General features: G+C 42.1%; 1 long non-coding RNA gene across 1 annotated transcript; it reads left to right on the top strand.

The window, feature by feature from the left end:
- The first annotated feature begins 1,843 nt into the window (after positions 1-1,843).
- On the top strand, positions 1,844-13,562 carry LOC137453228 (uncharacterized). The gene is made up of 3 exons (XR_010990295.1): positions 1,844-1,934; positions 10,847-10,950; positions 11,038-13,562. It is a non-coding gene; the product is annotated as an uncharacterized lncRNA (long non-coding RNA).
- The last annotated feature ends 1,195 nt before the right edge of the window (positions 13,563-14,757 follow it).

Below are 14,757 nucleotides of genomic sequence, written 5' to 3'. Positions count from 1 at the left end.
AAGGCTCTGAGGTGACCTCATTGTGGCCTTCCAGTATCTGAAGGGGGCTACAGGAAGGCTGGGGAAGGACTTCTCAGGATCTCAGGTAGTGATAGGACTAGGGGGAATGGAATGAAGCTGGAGGTGGGGAGATTCAGGCTAGATGTGAGGAGGAGGTTCTTCCCCATGAGAGTGGTGAAACCCTGGAATGGGTTGTGCAGGGAGGTGGTCGAGGCCCCATCCCTGGAGATGTTTAAGCCCAGGCTGGCTGAGGCTGTGGCCAGGCTGATCTAGTGTGGGGTGTCCCTGCCCATGGCAGGGGGGTTGGAACTGGATGATCCTTGTGGTCCCTTCCAACCCTGAATGATTCTATGATACTATGAGAGCAACCAAACAGAGAGGGACCTGGGGGTACTGATCGACAGCCACCTGAATATGAGCCAGCAGTGTGCCCAGGTGGCCAAGAAGGCCAATGGCATCCTGGCCTGCATCAGGAATAGTGTGGGCAGCAGGAGCAGGGAAGTCATTGTGCCCCTGTACTCTGCATTGGTTAGGCCACACCTTGAGTACTGTGTCCAGTTCTGGGCCCCTCAGTTTAAGAAGGACATCGAAATACTTGAACGTGTCCAGAGAAGGACAACAAGGCCTTGAGCACAGCCCTGTGAGGAGAGGCTGAGGGAGCTGGGATTGTTTAGCCTGGAGAAGAGGAGGCTCAGGGGTGACCTCATTGCCCTCTACAACTACCTGAAAGGTGGTTGTAGCTAGGAAGGGGTTGGTCTCTTCTCCCAGGCAACCAGCACCAGAACAAGAGGACACAGTCTCAAGCTGTGCCAGGGGAGGTTTAGACTCGAGGTGAGGAGAAAGTTCTTCACTGAGTGAGTCATTCGTCATTGGAATGTGCTGCCCAGGGAGGTGGTGGAGTCACTGTCCGTGAAGGTGTTCAAAAGGAGAGTGGATGTGGCACTTGGTGCCATGGTCTAGGCATGGGGTCTGTGTTGATAGGTTGGACTCGATGATCCTCGAGGTCTCTTCCAACCTTAGTTATACTGTGATACTGTAACAGGCAGTACACCTCTGTGCCACGGGGCCTCCATTTTTGGGGGAAGACAATTGTGGCACTAAACTGAAAGAATGTATTGGGAAGGCAGATAAGATCATTCCATTAATTCATCCACAGGCTTCACACAGTCACTTTAGAAAAGTCTCTCGCCAAAAGTCAGAACTGGTTCTTTTTTTTTTCAATCTGTAATTAATCTCAAGTAAGCCAATGTTTTAGAGAAAGAGGACCCAAAGTGCCAATCAGACAATTATTTCCTTCATGTTTGAGAGGCTGGGCAAAAAAAAAACAACCCAGCCTTTTTTTTTGCCAAGCAGAATGCAGTATTATTTTTTTCTATGGTGTCATTTCACATCATTAATGAATATTTTTCTCTAAAACAACAACTAGGCAGAGAATAGGCACTAAATTGTCCAAAATAAAGTGGGGGGGAAAAAAAAATCTGGCTAAATAACTGCATGTACAATGAATTGACAGCTCCACAGGAAATTAGGATTGCTTCTATTTCCCTCACCTCCCCCCACTCCAACAAATGCCTCGATGCTCCAGTGTTATGTATGAGTTGTTTATTCATATTTACCTCATATTATTTTTTTTAAGCTGTGTTTTATAATCCCTCCCTTTGTGATTTGACAAAGGGCTATCAGCATAATAGTGTTTGGAACTGAGCGGATGCCAGGGAGCAGATGCTTGAAATGAAGTTTAGGCAACAAGAAACAGGGAACAGTATGTTGGCCACAGTATTTGCTATTAGAGCCATGATTTCATTTTCTTTTCTTATACAGAACTGTTAGCTATAGAGACTGGTCCCATGAGGTGGAATGCTGCCACCTTAATACTGGGAGATTAGGATACAACTCGAGCTGTAAACCAGTGGGCTGAATCACACGAAGCTATGGTAAGTGCTGCAAGAGCTTTTTGTTACCTGCTCACCTCAGCTGATTTGGATTCCCATGCTGAATGCCCTTGCCCCAGTGATTCTGCATCAAAGTTTTTCACTGGACACTCCACAAGAATGAGCTTAAAACCATTGTATTTTACTTTAGTCTTCCACTGTCCCTCATTTACTTTCCCACACAGAGGAATCGACCACACTCCCTTGTCTTCCCTCCTTTTCACTTCTTAATAAAATAGATAAAGGAATAACAGTGTCTGCTTGCTATAAAATACATCTGCAGCTGGAAATGTTCCTCCTTTAATCTGTCAGCTCTTTTAGGAAGAAAAGAAAGATTTTCTTCACACAGATACTATGAAGGCAACTCATCCCACTGGGGATCTTGTTATATATCTCCTCTTTTCCTGTGAGTTTTCATGGAGAGGGCACAGAGGAAAGAAAAACAGCATGGCATAGTCCATTAAGGGCAGACCATCAATGGAAACAAGTCATTATTTACAATTTCCAGGAGAACATCAACAAATTTGAGCCACTTCAACATTTTGGGGCCTATCTAACACTGCAAAGGGCTGATATAATTATTTCTAGTCTGGGAGTAGGTTTCTGTCACTTCTTTTTTCCCCATCTCGCCTTGACAGCAGCTCCACAGCAGCCCAGTCAAGCCTTTTGTGTGTCACTGGTTTTGTAGTCTTAGGGAGATAATAATGATTGCAAAATAAGCAGATCAGTAATGATAGAAGGCTGTGGAAATCCAGGACAGACATTAAAAGAAAGACATAAATTGAAGCTACAGCCTACATCCCACACCTAAAGAGAATTTCCTCAAGCCAAGGCTGAGTTAACTGGACCATGAGACCTTTTTGAGTAACAGTTGTTCATGTCATTACTGCAAAGTAAAGAGAAAGGAAGAAAAGAGGGGGTAAAAGAAGGGCAAGAAAATAAGGGTAATAACAGTTGTGGGTTTGTGGGGATTTTGTTGTTTGTTTTGGTTGGTTGGGTGGGTTTTTTTTGAGCACTAAGAAGAATTGCAATATTAGCTCATCACTTTGGGATACTTTTGAATGACCAAAAAAAAAAGTGCCATACCTTTAAAAGAAAAATCAAGTGGTTTTTATTACCTGACTGAAGGTACTGGAAGATAGAATTATTCACCTCCTTTGCTAATTTTTCACTACATAAGGAACAGTTTGGCAGTTTCTACTTAAGCTCTCCCTTCTTTTAGTATAAATTCTTCCCTCCTGTTTGATGTCTCCCCCATATTGCTCTGCAGTAATATTTGTCCCTCTCTAAGGTTTTGGAAAGTAATAGATTTTGATACAATGATTCTTTTCCTTTCCTCTTTGTATTTTTTTTTCCTGTCTTATTTTCCCTAACCCTCTCCCTTCTCCAGTCGTCTATTTTTCTCCCTTCACTCTCCATCCTTTTTTTTTTTCCTCTTCTTCCTAGAACTGAATTTCTGGTCATTTTTTTCTGCATATTTGCTCACTTCATAGTATCATAGTATCAGTCAGGGTTGGAAGGGACCACAAGGATCATCTAGTTCCAACCCCCCTGCCATGGGCAGGGACACCCCACACTAGAGCAGGCTGGCCAGAGCCTCAGCCAGCCTGGGCTTAAACACCCCCAGGGACGGGGCCTCGACCACCTCCCTGGACAACACATTCCAGGGTTTCACCACTCTCATGGGGAAGAACTTCCTCCTCACATCTAGCCTGAATCTCCTCCTCACATCTAGCCTGAATCTCCCCACCTCCAGCTTCATTCCATTCCCCCTAGTCCTGTCACTACCTGTGATCCTGAGAAGTCCTTCCCCAGCCTTCCTGTAGGCCCCCTTCAGATCCTGGAAGGCCACAATTAGGTCACCTCAGAGCCTTCTCTTCTGCAGACTTCCTTTTCATGGCCTTCATCTTCCCTATCCATACAATCATTAAGCAACATGAAGATGAAGAGACAAAAATCCTACCCTGTACAAGAATCAGGCTGCTTCTCCTTTCCTCTGGCACCAGATAGCAATAGTAATCAAGAGAGTGCTTTATTCAAAGAGGAGGAGTCTTCATCATCATTATCCTACCTGTGGGGAAAAGAGAAGGAAACTACTGCTACCATCCCTTCATTTTCTTGGAGAGACAAATCTGCTTTTGTTCTCCCAAGAGGCAAGGCAAAAAATAAAACAGATCTCACCATCTCAAATGTTCTTGAAGTTCCTTCTACTTGTAATCATGTCAGAAGTCCCAGAAATTTCTTCAGGAGTAGGAGTGGCATCTTTGAACTGTAATGCTGCAGAATCCTTCTTTCTGCTGCTGCTGAAAAAAGGTGAAGTGTTCTATGTATGAACAAGATACTTTTTAGCTGAGTGAAATTGACTAATTCCTCCAGGGAAGAGGAGGGGAGGGAGAAAGAAAACAAAAGGAGAGGGCCAAACCCTCAAGCCCTTGGGAAACACTTTTATTTGGGGGCTTAACTGCAGAATAAAAGATAAAGATTTCATGGTGGTGCAATTCTACTGTTTAATATCAGTAACTGATGACTCACTAAACTACTGCATGGGCATTCTTCCCCAGCAAAGGTTAATCCAAATCCATTTCCCCATGGAGTGCCTAATCTCAGCACAGCAGGTCATCCCAAACTGCACAGCACTGATCAGCTTCACCTTTATGAACTTCCTAAATGCCCATTGAGCCAGAGAAACACTTTTCTTTAGAGCATGGGAGGGCAGATGTGTGTTTTAATTGCTCTTCTGACCTGGTGGATTAATTGAAACCATCCTTCCTCCTGAGAGCACCACACCACCAGAATACAGAAATATTCACATTTGCTTCCCACTTCATCACTGAAGTCAGTGCCAGAATTTCCACCAACTTGGGGCTTGAATAAGTTGCTATGCAAGGATATTATTGTACCTTATGCTGTTATACTTTTATATTCTTCCCTGTAATTATACAGCACAGAATTAATTAGATACAAACGTGTTAGCACATCATTAATAAGATTTATCAAGCATTCTTCCAAATAAATTACAAGAAGTGATGATAATGTGGTAAGGATGCAGCATGACATTGATTTTGGAGAGCCTGAATGGGAGTGCCAGAGCTTTTGGACTGGTGCAATCATCTTCATGCTATCTAAAGCACTACCCTAAGAGTCCATTCAGCAGAGCATATGTACAACCATTATTGCTTAACCAAGAGCCACAGACATGGCTGAGACAAGTGCTGCCTTAAAGCAGAATTTTCTCTGCACCAGACCTTAAGCTCGCTCTCTCTGTGCTTGTCTGTCTACAAGCCAACACAATATGTTGTACACCCTAGGCTTAATCTTAAGCATGCTGTAGGCTTAGAAATACGGGGGGGGGGGGGAGGGGAGAGAGGGGAACAAAACCAACCAAAAGCACCTCACACTGGTCTCTACTATTAAGAAAATAAATGTAAAGTATTTCATCTTCCTATAATGCTTTAATTTGCACCTCACTCTTTCTACTGTGCCCCACTGTTCTTAATCTAATTCCTGCTATCAGACACCAAGTTTTTCCAGGTAGAGATTCATCTTCCATATGCATTCTGTAAAACATCAGGCATGACTTAATATAGAGTATCAAGAAGGAAAAAAAGCCCTGTAAACAAAACAGGCATCATGCCAGAATGGGATGCCTGACACATTGCTGTATGGGAGTCTTCTGCACATTCCAGCCAACACATTTTTCACCTTACAAGTCCAGTGAATCATTCAGAGTGTAAAGGGGAAATAGTGTTCTGGTCTAATAATTTAATTTAGCAAACACCAGCAGAAAGCAATAGTTCTCAAGAAAATGTGAGTTCAGAGGAGCTAAACACTTGTGATAATTCATCAGAAATAGTAGCTACAAAATCTATGCCAGTAAAACCCAATAATAAGTGAATTAAGAAAAGGACAGAACACCCAGGTTCAACCCCACAGACTCATGTGCTTAAATGGATTCCACTTACAGTTAAATTCCACACTGTTCCTGAGAGGAAGCTAAAGAGAAAGGAGGCTGTACTGCTGTTAATACATTTGTCACACAGTTTTGGCAGCTTTCATCAGCTTTGTCATTGCAGGCATCCAGTATTTTTCACATTGATTCAGGCATTAATCAGAACATATTTGTTATTTCAGGATTAGCATACCAAAACTGTTTTGTGAGTTAGCATGCTAATATGTTCTATCAAAGACTAAATTAACATCTTACCGCTGTTAACCAGGGGCAATGCTTCATGTGCAATTCAGATGATGTTGACAAACTTCTCGTATTACCAGCTGCTTAAATGTGAGGGTGCTTAATATCTGTGGACCTAAAGAAATACCTTTTGAAAATAACCAGACAACAAAGCCCCTCACTGTCCAGTACCAACATCCCCACAGCTAATGAAGCCCCAGACTCTTCCTGAGCCCTATTGTACTTCCAGTAATGAGGTAGAGCACAAAGTACCAAACAGCACTAAGGAGCATTCCTTTCCATCTTCACCCTCCTTTCATTTTGTTCAAGCATATTTTAGTCTCAAAGATATTTTGAAAGAGGACAAGAGAGCAGAAGGGAAGATGGAACCTGTAACCTGCTATGCCCGAAATGCTTTCCTTTCCTAGGAGTGAAAGAGAATCACAAAGTAGTGGGAATGTATTTTGCTGTTTTCCACTCTCTTCACATGCAAACTGCTGCCGTTCGTCTAAAGCCACAGCTCAATGCCGACAGTTAAGACTACGCATTAGTGTTTTGCTGGCAGAATTCCTGGCTCTCAGCCCAGAGGTTTCCTATGGCAACCATCCCAGTTTCATCCCACCTGTAAATGCCCAGATCATGCATGCAGCTATTACCTGCCAGGGAGCACTCACCAATCACCATCCAGGTAACCTTTGCTGACTTCTGTGAGACCTGCCCAACAACATTCAGCAGGGTATCCCAGAAACTGCAGCAGCAGAACATTTTATCTTCTGCATATATGTGGTATCTTTTCCCAGGAATTTGATAGCAGCTGTTGAGTGAAGATGGCAATTTTCACTTTTGATGAGAATGGCTTCTATCCACAATGAAGAACACAGCTGAAGTACTTCATTTCAGCTCAGAATAACCATTAGCTAGGCTTAAATTCAGATTAAAAGTTGAATTTAAAATACAATTCACTTGTACTTAGAACAGATACAGTCTGCACATGAGTGTTTCATCCTAACATAAGAAATAATGAATTAAACCCAATTAAATCTAGACAGTGCCCAACTCAATTAGCCATAAGGCTGACTAGCCTTAGCACTTTTAGCATATTGGAGAGCGCCTAAATCCCTTTCTGTCAAGGTGAAGCTTATCCCCAAATTTTGGCAAGGTCAGACCAGAGGCACCATATTCCTGAGCCCTATTACTGTGTCAGTCAATGATCCAAAGAAATACCATCTATAGCAATAATGGCAATGAGCAAGAGCTGGGCTGTTCCTCAGCTATTACTTGCATTCACTCTGAGATCTGCAGAAAGCCTGTGCAGACCTGAGTGGAACCATGTTCCCACCAAGCTGCTTTGCCTGTAAGCAGACTGCCAGAATCCCTGTTAGCCTCTCTTTCAAAATGTCAAATATTTAGCAGTAACTTAATGTTTAAGGGAATATCTACAAAGATGGTCACAGCTCCTCAGTTGTACACCAGTAAGTCAAGGCTGTCTGGGTTTCTGCTGTGACAATTGTCAAATAGCAGCTGGGAGTTCATAACCACATCTTGGCTGTGGGTATTGTTAAGTAATGGCAGATATATTTCTTCCAACAGCAGAGCTAAGATTACTTCCTCTGTCTGCTCTGGCTACTTTCCCAACCTGTCATCACGATCTCAGTTAATCAGAGTTGAGCCTCAGCCAACTAATTCATATCTCTTTTGTGCTCTTCTTTGCAAACCAAGGTGCTGTGTCATCCATTGTGGGTGGAAGATATAGATTCATATGTGTGCCCTTTATCAGTAGGCTAAAATTAACCAGGCCTCATCTTTCCTAAGGGATGGTTTCATTCATTTGAGCTTCTAACCACTTGAAGTTCAATCTGGTGTCCCATACCTTCACATAAAGTCAGAAAAGAGTAATAAGCAGATACAGAAGGCAAGTTGTTTGACCTGGTTTAAACTTACTCTGCTTTCAATGCTGCCTTCTCTCTCTTGATCATGAGGAGAGTCAGTGTCTAGCTCAGACTTGCCCAAGTTTTTTTGACCCCAGAGTTAGATCTAACTAAGTCCCAGGTGGCCCCTTTTGCTGACTGAAGTGAAAATCAAACCAGAGTGCAGCACTAGCCCCACTAAAAAGAAGCTCAGGGCAGGGAAAAAGAAGGAAAGAAAAGTAAATAAATTCCCCACCCTTATCTGCTGAAATCTGTCCAAGAGGAGTAAAGAAGGCTCTGAAAGAAAGTTTCATCTTACTCTGATGAGCAATACCACTAAATCACTTGAAGTCCTTCTCAAGCAACAGTCTTCAAAGCAGATGTAAAGTTTAAAGCAACTGAAAAAACATTCACTCTGAGTCATCATCTACTCCTTAAACAAATATTACCAACCACCTCAATCTTTCTGGCACAGGCATCCCTATTTCTTATATCCCAGTGCTCTGACCCTTCAGTTTTAGAAGCTACATTACAACTCACATCATACTGAGGCAGGTTGTAATCCCCCAAAGATGATACAGAGTTCTTACTCAGCTCCCAGTTAGACTTTTTCCAAACACCTTCTTAAATCATGACTTACAGGGGAAAAAAATAAAAGCCCAAATATTTGCTTAAAGAACTACAAATGCAGGAACACAGAGAGTAAATGATATACTTGAAAAATAAAGTGTTTACTTACAAATATTTGATATCCAGAGTTTGCTACTGTTAATAAGCATTCTCATTTGGAACACAGACAGCATTTAAGCTTCAATAAATGCTGAATTCCTCATCTGTGTTGGTTTGACAGTTCAAGGGGAAACCTTGTTATTTAAAAATATATATTTAGCTTTCAGGAATCCAAGTTCTGCAATGAAGAGTTTGGAGATTCACACAGTTTGCTCATGCAGAAAAGTTCTTCCCTTTCGAGCTTTCAGATGCCTGGGTTAAATAAATGTGCTTCCCTTCCCTGCCAAAATTCCCCCCACTCCCAAGAGCATGCAGTCTTCTGTAGACAGCACCAAAACCCAAAACAAAACACAAACCAAACCAACCAACCGAAAAAACCCACCCCAAACCTGAAAGGAAACTTTATCCTTACTATTTTCATTGTGACACTACTTTTGAGCATTGCAATGAGAGTTCCTGAAAAGCTGGTGCCTAGCAGTGCAAAAAGGATCCATAAAAACCCCCCACTGTTCCCTAACATACCTGGCTGTTTCTCTTGCACTTTGAAGGGATACAGCTAACTGCAGAGGGAATTTTGAAGATCTTCCTGCCCTCTCTCTGCACCTTTGGGAGTCTAACTACTATTGAATCTCTGCATTTACATGTTTTCAAACACAGATAGCAGCATCACTATTGATCCAGCAGCTGCAGGTGCCACTCAGTCATGAAAAAAGGCACAAAACACTGCTGCATCCCTTCAGGTGTAAGATGTAATGCAGTGATCCGACTTATTGTGAAGGAGCTTGTGGATTTTAAGTCAACTTTGCTCAAGCTCCCTGCAAACTTGATCTTTTCTAGGTTTCATTGCCTTTGTACTAATGTTCCCAAACAGGGGAAAAGCTATTATGTTTGATTGATGGAAGGAAATCCTCTCCTGAAAAGTGAGGAAGAGAGAAGCAGTTGTAATTATTAGGAAAAACATAGTTCATTTTTTCTCCATCACACAGGAATTAAGCCAGTGCCTGCACTTGGAAGATGTTAGATGTTCTCAGTTCAATCACAGAAATGTCCAGGCTGGAAAAGACTCTCAGGATCACCAAGTCCAACCAATAAACCTACTGTACAAGGTTCACCCCTAAATCATATCCCCAAGCACCACATCCAAACGAACTTTAAACGGGATTGGCAACTCCACCACCTCCCTGGGCAGCCCATTCCGATGCCTGACCACTCTTGCCATGAAAAATTTTTCCTTAATGTCCAGTCTAAACCTACCCAGTCATAGCTTGAGGCCATTCCCTCACTAATTTCTTGTGAGAAGAGGCCAGCACCAGCCTCTAGCCTTTAGGCTCGAGATGAGGAGAAAGTTCTTCCCAGAGAGAGTCATTCGTCATTGGAATGTGCTGCCCAGGGAGGTGGTGGAGTCACCATCCCTGGAGATGTTCAAGAGGGGATTGGATGTGGCACTTAGTGCCATGGTCTAGTCATGAGGTCTGTGGAGACAGGTTGGACTCAATCTTTGAGGTCTCTTCCAATCTTAGTGATACTGTGATACTCTCCACAACATCCTTTGAGGTAGCTGTAGACAGCAATGAGGTCTCCCCTCAGCCTCCTCTTTTTCAAACAAAAATAGCCCAAATAATACTTCTAGAGGAACTCTTCCCTTAACCAAAAAGCAAAGAAGAAAGAACCACTAAAATACTGCAGTAATCAGCAGATGCAACTGCTTAGTACTCCATGACACAGGAGAAATTGAGCTGCTGCTAGTAATAAATCAGCAGAATTCAGTTTGGATTTAACATTTATTCTCTTTTCTTTAACAGCTGGTGCTATTTTGATCCCTTTCAAACACTCCTGGGCTTCTTGTTTGTCTGGGTTTTGTTTGGTTGGGGGTTTTTTTGCCTTTTTTGGATGTGTTTTTGTTTGGTTGGTTGGGTTTTTTTGTTTCTGCAATACTCACTCTGTTAAACTGCTGCAGACACACTAAAACTTATTTTTGGAAACACTCTTCCACAAACCTTCTGTCTGTAGAGCTTGACTGTATCTCGCAGCTAATATTTAGGTGACATTCCTTTTCAGTCACCAGTATGTTGCTCACAGCTTTTGCTTTGTTTGTCTTTCCTTGGCAGCTCACCTTGATGGAGTGGGGAGGTGGTGGGATGTGTTTACAGCAGGAACAAGTTGCAATTACCAGTTGCAGATACAAACATGCACCTCCAAGCTCTGGAAGAAGGTGAGCTGCTTTGTCCATTGACATTATCTAGCAGTGTAAACATTTGGAGGCTGCAATGACAGCTTGTTTTCACTTCCCTCCTTGCAGAAACTGAATGGCTTCTGGCTGCTATCAATTAGCATGTCCCAACACCATGCAGGAATGTGGCTGCCAGTGACCCCACGTCTATTTATCAAGACAGAAGCCATGTGAATCTGAGTATCTGTCCTGGGCTCTCCTAAGCATGATGATACCTTGGGGTGCTAAATCCCTCGGTCTGGCACTTCGCTAGGCAACAGCTTGTAATACGAGTAATAATCATGACAACAACACATTTTTGTAATATGGTAATATGTTACTAACTAAAATCTGGCTCCAGCTGAGAGTATAAGGCTAGAGTGGAACAAGTCACTTTTCAGCTTGATCTCTTTATCTGCTACCCAACATCAAAACTAAGGAGTCAAAACTAAGATAAGAGCTGAGACTTCATTTACAAAAAGCACAACTTCCCCCCCCCCCTTGTAATGATTTTTGAAGATGGAACGGGAGAGACATCATTGAATTGTTTAGCAACCTATAAAACTGCAGGATAAGTGATGAAATGGGGGATGAAGAGGTTTCTGACTCAAAGTGACCACTTAGATGCGGGAGAACCTCAAAATGAGCACTCAGATTTTGCATCTTTCATGTAAGGTATTTTTTCACGTTTGTCTTTACTCTGAATGTTTTCAGTAATCAAGTTTTCCTTTTCCATCCTACTGTTTCCTTCAAAAATTCAACTGAAGTGCTTTGGTGGAGGTAGGCTGCCTTCTCCAAACATTTCTGTCACCCCTCATATTTTGGATATGATAACCAGACCTGGGAAAGTTATAGTTAGCCAAAGCAACTGCCACTACAGATGGCCTTGCTCAATAGCTCAGATAATCCAGTGCTTTGCTCTGTGTCATGAGATGTGGCACTGCACTAAATGCTGAAAATTTGCAAAGAACTATCACAAAACAACCAACTGAATTCTGCCTTTTTAGGGATTACCCTCAGCTGCTCTAGCTCATCCCCATTTCAACTCACACATTAATTTAGCCATAAAACAGACATGAGAAGTAGGAAAATCACTTCCACAGTACTCAACTCCCACATTAGGACCTTGGTATTCACTTCCCAGAGCCTCCAGTCAAACAAAATGTGACTTTTGTCTTATACAAAGGCATTTGAGAATGCATCAAGCTATTTAAATCCAGAAAAATCAGTTGCACTTATATAAGCTGTTGATGAATTGCAATTGAACTTACTCTTTCCCATAAGTTTTATAGAAGCCTTTGGTTTCTAATTTAGGGACAAGTAGCAACCTATATATGATCAATTTAGGTCTTCCCTCCTGCTCCCTCATTCAAAAGAAGCAAGAATAAGTCCTTTGAGCATGCTAAAGCACTTCAGTCTGATGGCAGGATCAAACCACCAGAAAGAAATGAACCCTAGATTTCTAGCTGTAGGAGCTAACATGGTAAGTGCAGTACTCCATCAGTTCTGTGAGCCTAATCCTTCCTCCAAAACCTATGATGTGACCTGAATTTTCATATAACCTGAAAATGATTGAAGTTGTCTTCTTGATGAGCTCAACATCTATGGACAAGAATTAATAAAACCAAAATAAGTAACATGCTACATCTCAAACCATTCTAGAGAACAAGTGGCTTAATGTTTGTCTCTTGTAAGTAACTACTTCAGCAAAGTGCAGTTTCTTTTATTTTGGTTTTATTAATTCTTGAGCTCATTGAGAAGACAACTTCAATCATTTTCAGGTTATATGAAAATTCAGATCACATCTGAAGTTTTGGAGGAAGGATTAGGCTCACAGAACTGATGGAGTACTCTACTTATGTTAGCTCCTACATCTAGAAATGCAGGTTAATTTCTTTCTGGTGGTTTGAGTCCAAATCTCATCATCAACTATTTTACACAGAAAATTTTATTTAAGTCCATGGTATAAAGTGGGCAATGAGTGAGTCTCAGCATCCAACTGTTAGTTTGCTTCATGGTCACACAGGATAGCTTGGAGGAGGTGACTCTCAAAGCTCCTTATAGGTGCTATTGAAGAAATGAATCATTAGCCCTAAAGAGTATGCTCCAGGACAGTAGGAAGTACACATAGGATCCACCACTGTATTGGGTTAGACTGAGATGGAGTTAATTCTTCTCATAGCATCTTTCTAGTGCTGTGTTTTTGCGGCAGTAGTTGATAACACAGCAGTGTTTTGGCTACGGTTGAGTAAGTATCCAGGTTGTGTCCTTTCAACGTTTCCCTGCTCCAGGAGTACATTGAGGGGTGGGCAAGATCTTGGGAGGGGACATGGCTGAGCCAGCTGACTCAGACTGGCCAAGGAGGTATTCCATACCACATGAGGTCAGCTCAGGTATAAGAATGAAGTGAAAGAAGGGAGTGGGGGGATTTGCCCATGGCATCTGTCCTCCCAAGTAACCACCAAGCTTAGAGAGCCCTGCTTCCCGAGACCGACCATCATCCTGCTGATGGGAAGTAACATCTCTCTCTCTGCTTCCACATGGTCTATTGCTGTTTGCTTATTACTGTTATTAAAATTGCTCCTATCCTATTCCTGGCTTCTGTTATTTTTGCCCCCCTTCTCCCCCTGTTCACTTAAGAGGGGGAGTGATAGAGTAGCTTTGGTGGGCATCTGGCCTCCAGGCCAGGGCCAAACCACCACAACCACCCATAGAATCTGCTTGGTGGTCCTGCAGATTTTGAAACTGTTTGGGAAGAACCATGACCCTATCTGTTCCCTTTGCATCTTAGGAAAAAAATAGACACAGTAACCAATTTACCTGTAGCATATAAGAAGACTGAGCCTCCACATCCCATATTCTAATTCCCAATAACTCCAAGGATTTTGTAAAAATTAAAGCAAGCTTAAATCAGAGGCATATTAAAAATTGTGTGTCACTAAATCAAGAAGTGGGCAGAGAACACTTGCCAGTGATAGCCAATAGTGTGCCAACAAGAATAAAAGGGAATTAAATTTTCTTTGCTTTAGACCTGTAATAAACTTTCAGTGCTTCCCAGCGTCTCTGGTAGCTCTTCATAGCCCCCCTAAGGAGCTGTGACTCATCAGCTGAAGAATGCTAGTCTGGATTAATGGCACTCATCCAGAGCCAACTTATTTCTAAGTTGTTTTTTTTTTGTTGTGAATAAGTGTATCTGAGGCCATACCACCTAATTTTAATGCTTACATCCATAACAGATGTGAAAATGCTACGATTCTGCACTCCTTGGCGTTATTCCACACCTCTAGGAGTAAAATGACTTCGCTGGAAAGCAGAGCAGATGTGATTATGAAACAGATTCTTACTTTCACAACCAGCCATTGCTTTGTACTACACAAATTACTCATGGTTAAAATTTCATGTTAACAATACAGGGCAGTAGCAGGGGACAAAGACAACACAATAAAAGAAACTAATAAAGCAAGGCATTTCTGGGCCTTCTGGCTCCCTGTGTTATCAGTACTTCAGTCAGCTGCACAGCCTACATTTTATTGTAATGTAAACTTGAAAACTCTAGCTGAGAACACTGGCTAAGCTACAGATGAATCAAGAAAACCTGTGATAAAACTGAAGCAAGAGAAAGCCCCATCAGACATGAGCTCTCCAGAGCATTTTTATATGGGTTAATAAGTTGCATTCTGCTAGATTTTCATGCTCAAAACCCCTCTAATGTGGAACAACACATGAGGAAGGAAAAACTCTGAAAAGTTTTAAATTGCTTTGAAGGAAAAAACATGACTCAGAAAGTGTTTGAAAAGTCTGACAGATAGT

This window comes from Melanerpes formicivorus, unplaced genomic scaffold (assembly GCF_026170545.1).
Source record: "Melanerpes formicivorus ecotype bairdi unplaced genomic scaffold, bMelFor1.0.p_v2 SCAF_63, whole genome shotgun sequence".
NCBI lineage: Eukaryota > Metazoa > Chordata > Aves > Piciformes > Picidae > Melanerpes > Melanerpes formicivorus.
This window is presented reverse-complemented; position numbering and strand designations above follow the sequence as displayed.